General features: G+C 38.6%; 1 protein-coding gene across 1 annotated transcript in view; it reads left to right on the forward strand.

Annotated features, from left to right (window-relative positions):
• Agbl1 (ATP/GTP binding protein like 1) overlaps window positions 1-11,527 on the forward strand; it is an 842,475-nt gene that overhangs the window by 446,633 nt on the left and 384,315 nt on the right. The window lies entirely within an intron of this gene.

The following is an 11,527-nucleotide window of genomic DNA, read 5'->3' on the forward strand; positions in this document are numbered from 1 at the left end:
TTCAGTCGTGGTTCAAATGTTCACTAATGTACTATAGTCATCCCTGCTTCCAAAGATCCCTGTATCTCAAGGAGGCAGTGTAATCTCTGCTTGTGACTGTGTTCATCAAGCTCTACATAGCAAGTCTCCAGTCTCACATCTGAAAGCTATAGAAAGGCTGTTTCTCTGTGCAGGAAGCCTTAGCCTCCAGGAGAAGAGAGTGATTTGGAAGGAAAGAACCCCATATCTGATACACATTTAAACACAGGCACATGTTAAGTCTTCAACAAACAGGGTTTCTTTCTGCTCTGACAATCTCTAATTGAAGAGCAGAGCATTTATTTTAAAGAGTGACAGGTGAAAGGCTTGTTTAAAAGTATAAATAAACATTAATTAGCTATAAACATGACAGCCTCAGACTTGTTTCCTGCTGGGACCATCTGAGAGGTGGGTGAGAAACAGCTGAGCACTAAATGCTATTCCCAGTGTTACAGAGCTCTCTAACAGGCAGGATGCCACCATTTAGGTACCTACAGGGCTATATTTAACACACCACCTGCCAGCAGCTGCATCACTGCTATTCACTTGCTCTGGTCCTGTCCTGACAGAGAGGAGTCCCTCTCTGTCCACATCGATTTTTAAGTTCTGTGGCTGGAGATTAATGTTGACTCGGCCCAATTTCTGGGTCTTATGAAAATGTTTATGGAAGCATTGGAAAAACACTATGTGATGGTTGGGAAGATGTACATGCCACAGATGCTTCTCAGGTATCTGACTCTTGGATTCATTGATACCAGTTACAAGAACTAATGAGATGGCAGTTGTTGCCCTATTTATTCTGAGGATTGCCAAAGAACAGGCAATGTGCTTCTGTTCTCCATTTCCTACATCTATCCACCGTCTCATGAATTTTGGTAGCATCTTTCTTTTGTACATTAATTTATACTCTGCAGTTGTAAATATTAAAGTAGGTAGGAATGCAAAGCCTATATAGATATTTTATTTAATATTTAGTTTTAAATTTTTTAAATATTCATAATATATATTGTGTATTTTGAAGAAATCAGCCCCATTCCATCTTCTCTTACATCACCTACCACTCTTCCCTTCCAATGTTATATGTTTTAAAAAAATAATTTAATACCCACAGAATCTGTTTATTGATGACTGCATGTGCATAGGTGTAGGACCATCTACTGGGGCATGCATTTCAGGTCCTCCATCCCTAAAGGAAAGTGATTCTCCCTTAACCAGTAGCCACCAGTTTCCAATAGGTTCTTGGGTAGAATGAGACCACATGAACCCTTCCCTCATCCATATTTTTTCCATTGATCCCTCAGCCTTGATAGAAGATGGTATCATAGATGTCCCATTTAGAACTTCATGTTCCATAGTCTTACTTTTTGCACATTATATGGTTGTAGATCTGGGTATTAATCAACTCATCATTTAAAAAGAGGCTTGACAGATGCATTTACTAGGGGTATAAAGATAAGGACTCAGGGTGTGCTTTCTTAGTATTTCTGTTTAGCAGGATAAAAGATTGCTTTAAGATCACTCTTAGGTAGGACTAAGGTAGGAGGGAATAGTTCTCAAAATAAAGAATGTGACACATGTAATAAAAATGGTAACAGAGGTGTGTGTGTGTGTGAGTGTGTGTGTGTGTGTGTATGGAGAGAGAGAGAGAGAGAGAGAGAGAGAGAGAGAGAGAGAGAGAGAGAGAGAGATTTGTCTGAGAATACTGGGTTACAGATGAATTGAGGTGCAGGAGTTACAGAAGGACTAGGAATTGATGCTACTTCAGCTGTGTTTGAGGGATAAACTGGTCGGTGGAGGAAGAGACTCCTTGAGTCTTCTGGACCTTCTTGTAGCTCTTTCCCATTTTATGGAACCCAGCATGGCTGTTCTTATTCAGATGTTGAACTCAGGCCTATGTCAGCTAGGCAGCTCTCTAGTTGAAGCTCCCTCTTCCTAAGTGACACTACATTGTCCTAGACTGACAATAAAAACCAACCAGGACAGTAATCAAAATGATCCCTCTCCCAAATAAGAAAATCCAATTACCTATTGATATATTCAACACTATGAATGAAGTTTAAAACAATAAGTTATCTGAAAGAGAGGAAACATAAAGGGAGACATACTGAATGTCTGCATTTTAATAATAAGGGAAGGTGAACATTAAAGCAGTGATTAACTCTGGGGAAGGAGACTGAATCTTTGGAATTTGGAGAGAACTTTTAGGTAGTGAAAATATGCTATATCATGATTAAACACACAGTTATACCAAACTTGCTGAACTATATATCCAGTACTCATACTTTCTAGTAATGTAAAATATTTATTTAACTACAGAAAATCTAAAAATATACAAAGCAAGAATACAGAAATTTAACATGCAGCTAGAGAAAATTGGGATACAAAAAACTAGGGCTGGTCAGCCCAGAAGGGTGCAAGTCAAATAGAGAAGTCCAACTTTGCCAAAGCCTAAACAAGATGTGGAGATATTGTTTAGAAGTTATAAAGACTCAGACAGAGAGAAAGCATGCCGGCAGGGAAACCCAACGAAATGGACAAGTTCAAGAATCGGCTGTTGAGAGGCATTGACTTGCTTCCTGTTTGTGAAGATTCACATGGGAGCCAGGAGACCCTTGACCCAGGGGATCGTCCAGCACAGCATAACCAGTGGAAGAAAGCTCTTAGACTACAACAAGGTCACAAGAAAACAGACAAAGCATCTCTGATGAGCTGCCATGTTGCAGCCAGCTTGGCCTTTGGTCTGTTGCCAAGACCTGGGACTTCGGGATTAGGAGAGCTATCGATTCCCATCCTCATGGCTCTTGCTATGTGAGTGCATGTTGATAAAGGGATCTCAGGGCTCTTTGAAGAGCTCATTGATTTCCATTTAGAATTCACACAAGCTGGGCTGCCTTCTGCCTGAGGACAGCACAAGTTGTGTGTGTGTGTGTGTGTTCTTTCTCTAGAGCCGAAAGCAATATGATTTTTGTCTATGTAACTGATTTTTCTGGTTATATTCGATTCCCACATCATATTTGTTTAATAAAAAGGCACAGAAAAAGAAGGGGGAATGATCACAGGCCCCTACGACCCATGTACGCTGAGCACGCCAGTACTGTTTTATCATTGGCACTGTATTCCTCAGAAATGGCATTTAAAACTGATGTTTCTTTATTAATATATGTTTCTTGTTAAGAAACTAAATCTAAATCTATAACTTTCTACTCCTGGCATTTGAATATTCTATGGGGGACAAGCTACACCAGTCATTGCTACTACAACTGGTAGAGAAGAATATAACGTCCATAAATGTGCTGGAAGAAAAGTCATCTCAATCATTTCAATTCTGTTTCCTTTTATTTAGAACGACTCCTTGGTATCAGAATAAAGGTATCTCTTGAAAATCTGTGTTTGGCTATGCCTTCTCCTGACACAGATAACTTACATATAAATGAATTGCCAAAGTTTCTTAGATTGATTATATTGATTACATTGAAAACCCAGGGCTACTTTTCACATCTCTCCTGTTGGTGCTTTCCATGTACTTTCTAAGTACCATGGGGGTGGAAGGGCATTCAGGGACTTACATAAGTGACAGCGGGGACCAGCTGGATTTCCCAAACCAGTCTGAACATGTTGTACTTTTCCATGAGATGGGATGAGGGGAAAATAGGAAGAAGTTCCTAAATCAATGTTTCCCTTGAGATATCACGAACACTCTTGCTGTGAGCTGGTAGAAACACCGGGGTTGGTGATGAAGGGGGTTGAGGCAGGGGAGTAGGTTGAGAAGAACTGGGAGGGAATGGGACAGTTGAATGGGTTTTGCTTGGCATTGGTCTCTGGGGGGAGGGACAAGGGTCGGTGCAGAGGCTTCAGGTGAAATTGGGTAGATGGTTTAAGCTTGTCTGGGGTCCGGGGGGCAGCTTTACTTTCTTCAGTTTCCCAAAAGATTGTCCAAAGACAGTTTATCTTGTGAGTGGATAAAGGTGATAGCAATAGTTGACTGGTTCTTGCTCTTAAAGTAAAGCTTGCACAGATCAAAGTACAGTCAGACTCTGGGGTCAAGATCACCACTGATTCTCAAGTGAGGCAAGACTAGGGTAAACCTTTCTGTACTAAGAGGGTAACCACATGATGGGCAAGCATTCATACGCCCCTATGCTAAAAGCTTATCCAGACAACTTGGAAACCTGCTGTAGGTCAAAAAGACTAGTCGAGTCTTGCCTTCTTGTAGACAAAGAGGGTTTGCTGATGTAGCTCCCCTGGCTGGCACATGGTATAGATAAACAGGGCAGCAAGGCCTCAGACTGAGAAGTTGGAAGGGCTGAGTTTAAAAGTGGCAAAGGAGCTACTGATACACTCCCTTCTACATGTATAAATGGAGGGAGGTAATCATTTCAGCCCTGAAGCCCCTGCCTGCTCCCTGCAGAACTCTGCCTTGGTGTCAAGCTTACCACTCAGGGACTGCCAACCAGTGACATAGAGTGGGAAATAGTTAATGCAGAACCCTAGAAATACATTCTCTATTTGCCAAATTACAATCATTATATTATTCCTTTTTAATGGTGGAGCCACTGTTTTTGAATGTTTGATTGTAGAAAACTTTTAGAGCCAGAGGGATGAGAGTTTGAGATGCAGCATGACTCTTTTTCTATGGGCATCCAAGATGTTTACCCTCCTGTAACATTGGCAGAAGTGAAATGGCAGCATCCATCGTCTTTGGGAGACATTTATACTAATTGTGGATGAGTATAAGATCTTAGCATGGTAATTGGCCCATTTCAGACATTCTAATAGATATAAAGCATTAAAAATATTGAGTTAGTGGTAGGCATTCAATATGAAAGAAAGCCAAATATTGAACTTTATATTTTGGGTTATTTTATATGAGATTTTTCCAATGTAATTGAAAAGAAAAAAACTTTATGTTGCCTGTGGCTAATCTCATCCATCATGGGATGTCACGTACAAGTTAGGTAACATGTTACCTATGGAGAAAGTACAGTTAAACATTGTTATCCATGAATTGTGCATCCAAAGATTCTAGCAAGTGTAGATTGAAATATTTAGGAAAATAGCTGTGCTGAACATTGCAAATTTTGTTTTCCTGCCATTATTACCTAAAAACTGAATAGCAATATATACATTGTTATAACTATAAAGCATCTATGATATATTAGGTATTTTAGGCAGTATAAAGATCATGTAAAGCATTTGGAAGCGTTGTATAACTTATATGCAAACATAATGTTGTTTGCATAAGGAATTCAATAATTTATGGATTTTTTTTGGTGTCAATGAGGGCTCCTGAAACAGATGCTTTGTAGATACTTGGAGAAGGCTATCTAGGAGCGAGGACTGTATCTGGGAAATGCAGATTGTAAAAAGGGTTCTTGGAAGGTAATTGCATATGTCACTAATATCATTTCCCCTATTGAGATATTTACTATTCTCAAAACCTGGATTGAATGCTGCCTGCCCAATACTGTGCACCAGTGGAATCTCTAGGGCTTTGTGAGCCTTGGTTGGCTTAATTGGAAGTGTTGCTCTTTGGGGATTCCATCACATTCTCCAGAACTTGCCTTCTCCCAGATCCAGCCTTGCTTTCATTTTCCTGTAGCAATTTTATAAATAATGCAGAGGTCTCAAGGCAGAGAAGGAGCAATGAGACCCAGATGTCAAGATCGGAAAACACAGCAGCTCAAAGCTAGCTAGCAAAGCAGAGTGGTAAACACAATCAGATCTAGGTGAGCCATGGGGAGCTGGGGAAATGCTAAGGGAAGCGTTTGAACAGGGCTAACCTCATGAAGATGGAGGCCCAATTAGCTTGCAGAGAAACCAGACGTGGAATGGGAAGGAGTGTGCAGAGCATAGCAATGTTAGCCTGATCAAATTCTTTGCTGGACGAGGAATGACAGAACTCATATTTTCATGAATAATATTAACCTTACAATTAATCTCAGAAAAAAAATTCCTTGGGAGATGTCCTAGGGAGAGGGATAGGGAGTAGAGCTTTAATCCAAAGTGCATCATTTACCTTGGATGAAGAAGAAATTAAGACTCTGGGAGGTGAATCAGTTTACCCAGAGGTCAGAAGTAAAAATCAAGCACTTTAGCCAAAGCAAAACTAAACAACACTGTATGGAGGCTTTAAATCCCTATTTCATTTTTTTTTTGTCTTGGAGAATAGTATAATTATTGGCTATTAATTTAAACCTTAAATTCAGGTATAATTACCAACTTCATTCTCACAAATGTCTTTAAACCCACTTACTCTTCAAGTCCTGTGAATTTCTCCCTCTTACAAACATTCCTTTGTGCATTATTTTTAAATTTAATTTTAATTTGCATGTGTGTGTGTGTGCACGCGTGTGTGTGTGTGTGTGTGTGTGTGTGTGTGCGTGCGCACGTGTGTGTGCGCACCATGGTGTAGAGGTAAGAGGTAAGAGAACAATTTCTGAAGTTTGTTCTTTCCTCCCATAATAAGTTCCAGGCATAGAACTCAGGTCCTTGGGCTTGCATTTCCTGTGCTTTGCTCTCTTAGCATTGCACCAGCCCAAGCTTCCTTTTTCTAGATACTCTTCTCTGTTGATTTCAGCTATGCCATTGTCATGACTCTTGTTTGATCTCTATTCTGGGATCCAGTCTTAAGTTCCTAACCTTTGGATGTGATCCTGGTTTTTCTTCTGGCTCAAAAGCTATAAAACTTCCTTCGCCATCTCTGGGAAACTATCCCAATACCATAGAATGCCACATAACTGCACTAATAACCAGACTACTGCCCATGTCTCTAGCTTCTAAAAATCCAGTTCTTATTCACATTCTGTTTATTCTGAATTATTGCAATTCCACAAAGGCATCTCTCATTCTTCCCTCTTTTCCATTTCCTTGGTAAGATTCATCTGACATTGTAACATATCCCTGTGGCTTGCAGGACCACCATAGTGCACTCCTGCTGAGGTGCCAGTCCTTGGAATGACATGTAAAACATTCCTCTCTAGAATTAGGAAATATAGTTTTAGTTTGACTTCTATAGAGTTAAGTTTGTCCTTACCCTAGATTTCTCCTCTGGCTACCATGTTCATTAGGTTTTGGAATCATCACTACCAAATAGCTTCTGGGTGGATCAACATAGAAAGGAAGAAATGGTGTTTGTGTATTAAGGCAAATTTGGATTCAAATATTTACTCAATACTCAATAATTGAAACTTGAGTGAGTTATTTATTTGAAATTCAATGTTCTTATTTAAAATGGGGATTATGATGCCTATCTCATCATGGGATATGCACTGCTATAATCATCATGAGATATTCATTGTTATAACTTCATAATAACATTTACAATTTTTTAGCACATGACTATGCAATTAAATGTTCTATAACATCCTTTTTGTATAATTTCTTACCATGCCAGCTGGTGCCTCATAAGTGTTGGATAACTATTAACTATTTATTATTGTTGCTGTGGAGAGCAAGACTGAATTATGCTAAAGTTTTAATTTTTTTTCTGCCACATAGCAGGCAAGCATATTTTTTCATTGAATACATTGATGAGTCAGATAAGGTTGCTCACTGATCTGAGTGTTGTGGTCTCCAAACTGGACACAGTCACTACTATTCTGGCAAATACTTTTACTGGAAGAAAACACAAGTTTCAAATCTTCAAGTAGAGAAGAAAAAGCTTCCCTCAACTGAAATAAGTTGATAATTTGCTTTGTAATTGCCCCCTGCAATTTGAAGGAGCACATGTTTCTTATAATTAACAGTCATTTATTTTTAGGGATGTCATTTGAGCAGCAAGCAGAACAATGTCTCCATTTCTTTCCTCCTGAATCCTCCAAGGCCACCGGAATCCTAGGGCTTAGCACTGTTCATTCCCACAGGTGAATAGGTGTATAATTTGTCATTTACCTCAGCTTTCAGAGTCTGTAAGGATCAGGAAGGAAAAAAATAACAGCTTTTATCTCTATCTGAATCCAGCATTTAAGGAGCTCCTGTCACTGAGCAGCCTTCTGGCTTTATTGAGAAATCTGTTGCTAAGACACAGACTTAATTTGTTTGCACACTTTTCATAAGAATGGTGCATGTTTATTCACACAGAAAAACCAAGATGTAAGAGATAAAGGTTGGTGGAAAGTTCACAATAGTAGGTGATTATACCTTAAACCATTATTTTATTGAATCCTTTAGAAAAAGAGGTTTTTCAGACTATGATCTTGGGACCAGGACCATCAGTCTCACATGGGAGCTTGTTAAAAAGACAAATTCCTTAGCCTTACTCAGACTCACTTGAATCTCAGAATTGCTGGAGCAGGGCTCCAGCGTCTGCTTTGATATGTCCACCATGTTTTTCTGATGCATGTTAGTGTCTGAGACTCATTGACCTGTAACATAAGCTAGAGCATCATCTCTATCTCATCCATCAATGGGATGTAAAAACCAAGATGTAATCTCGGTCAGAGTGGATGGTTTGAAAGAAGATGCTCATTTTTAAGGCCCCTCACAACTCCTCCATGTATCCCCCAATCTGATAACTCAGATGAAATATGAGTATAATATTAGAAAATAAATGCACACCATGCTCAAGACGGAAACAGTTTACAAGACAAAAAAAAAATCATAAAGGTTTGCTAACAAATCCTAGGAAACCCAGGAAATACATGCAGGAATACAGCCCTAGGATGCATTACTAATGAGGGCAGACCATACTGTTAGATATTGGCTGACATCACTGATAAAAGACCATAGTACAGAACTATTTCATTAGCTTGAATAACTGCTTATGAATTCGCAAGCTTAACCCAGTGGTTCTGTTTTCCTAATGCTTCAACCCTTTAATATATTTCCTCATGTTATGGTGACCCCCCCAACATAAAATTATTTTGTTGCTACGTACTGTAAGTTTACAGTTGTGAATGAATTGTCCTGTAAATATATGATATGTGACCCCTGTGGGACTGAGACCTACAGACAGATTGAGAACCACTCGCTTAGTCAGGTATTTGGCTGACACCTTTGCTCAATACTCACTCATATTTAGTTAGGGTGTGATGCTTGATTTTCCTCAGCACTGGGAGAAGTGAAAGCTTGGGAGGTACAAAATGTACTGCATTTATCTCCTGACACCTATGCCTACCACCTGGCTATATCGTAAAGTACTAACAGTGCACCAGTGAAGGGAACATCTTTATCCTTGAAGAAACTCTGAAGCCATTCCTCAATAAAGGCCAGATCTGGTTTGAAGCAGATGCCATTATTGATGTATGTCTTTGGTTTGGATGGAATATGGAATTCCAAAGTATAAGAGTAAAGGAATGGCCTTAACTATCAAATGCAGCATAGGTGTACAAGCCAGCAAACAGTCTTTATTCAGTATTTCCAACATCTAAATAAATGTAGATTCCCCCACATTTCCTTTGCCTAGGGTTTGTATCCTATACACATTTTACAGTTTTACTTTCCTCTTTTGAATGGGGTCTCATACAATAGCCAAGTCTGACCTCAAATTCTTTATATGGCTGAGAAATAGCCCTGAACTAATGATTCTCTCTCTTGGCTCTACCTACCTGGCCACACTTTGGCTCTTAATTTATGACAATGCTGTTAAACTTGCCTGTCTATCTAATCTGGCATTGTCTTTTAGTAAACATTTAGTGACTCATATTATGAATATATTAGAACTGAAATTTACCATTATGCTCACTCTTTTATACTTGTTTCATGCATTTGTACAGATTTCAATCCTGTTTGCTATGGCAAGGATTTTTGAGAGAACAATATATATCTTTGATTTTTATTCATGTACCTTGAAATAATTCAATATTCACCCATTCTTCATAACTGCCATCTTGATGAATCAGTCTAACTTCAATTAATATGTTAACTCATGCACACTCTACCGACCTTATACAAATACACTGGAAATTTATTTTTCTTGTATTTTATGATGTTGTCCTGGCACATTTACTTTCATATACACTGCAGCTCTTCCCCACATTATTACTCTGTGCATGGGAATGTCATTTACATGTTACAAGAATTAGAATAGGGAAAATAGTTTCTTCACCATTACATGTTCTTCTTTTTATCTGGTACTTTCCCCGTAAATGACAGATGGAGTACAATTTGGAAGACCACAATGATTTTTGGCTCTAAGTACATCTGTGTCAGGAAAGGGATAGGTACTTGTACTCTTGGAGGCCATATTTTTATATTCTCTAATGACCTTTTCCTGTGTGGTCAGCAAGGCTAATGGGAAAATAAATACCTCTTACAGAAGAGTGAAGACGCTATATTGGGGTCTTATCCAAGACTTGGCTGAACCTGCAGGGTGTAGTCTTTCCAGTGATTTTTCTGGATTGTTATGGAAAACTACCTACTATGTGTATTGTATTCATCTGTTTCTATCTGAGTGTTTTATGGGAATCTTATATCTGCTTTCAACTAAGGGAGAATTTCCTTTTTTTTTCCCTCTTTTTTTTTTTTTAAGTTGCAGGGAAAGAAGGTTCATATGGAATCTAGAAATTATAATGAGCTCCAAACTGGAAGACTGCCACTCCTATATGGTAGAATTCTTGATGCATCTTCTTTAAGGAAGGAGCCTTGTATACTTTGCTTGTCATATGGTGGAAAGCATGTTCATTTTGACTCAAATAACATATTATTGTAACACTTAACCCTTCTTAGATAACAAAGGACCCCCATGCTTCATGTCTTCAACAAAAGTTATGTTTTAGATTTAATGATTTTGAGTAAGACTCATCTATGTTAACTGGATGATTCTTCTGCTCAGATGAGGGTGGCCAGGAAAGAAACATATTAAACCCCTTGACAGCAATAGAACACAGGAATTACAGAAGTCCTCACATGTGAGGGTGAGGAGAATTTGGTGTCATCTTTTGTATTTCATAATTTTTCTTATTAACCTATTTTTATCATGATTTCTGACACTAACGACTTTCTTGTGACTTGCCAAGAAAATACGTAAAAAGAATGTATTTCTCCTCCATATCAATGAGGCTGCTGGTCATGTGGCACATAGATGTTTGCTTTGTTTTCAGAAAAGCTTCAGCAGGTACAATAAGAGTCTATCCTTAGTATTGTTTTTCCAATTGCTCCAAACTAGCATGTATCAATTTAGGGCTTCTCCCTCATCTTAAATTCTAGAGTGAATTTATATAGTGTAGCCTCATAGCTCTTCTGTGACATGAATTAAAGAAATAAACTGAGTTTTGAAAACCATTGAGTTTTAGGGGTCATTATTTTTCACATCAGTACTTGGAGAAGAATCCTGATTGTTCTTTATATATTTGATAGAGTCCCTTAAGGTAGCTCTTTTCTGTTTACTTTTCAACTTTCAAATTTTCATGTGTATTTTTTATAACTGCTGCTGTTTCTTTTTCCTTCCAATGGAGGAGTTTCCTCTTTCTCCACATGCTCGCCAGCATCTGCTGTCACCTGAATTTTTGATCTTAGCCATTCTGACTGGTGTGAGGTGGAATCTCAGGGTTGTTTTGATTTGCATTTTCCT

This window comes from Mus caroli, chromosome 7, assembly GCF_900094665.2.
Source record: "Mus caroli chromosome 7, CAROLI_EIJ_v1.1, whole genome shotgun sequence".
Lineage (NCBI taxonomy): Eukaryota > Metazoa > Chordata > Mammalia > Rodentia > Muridae > Mus > Mus caroli.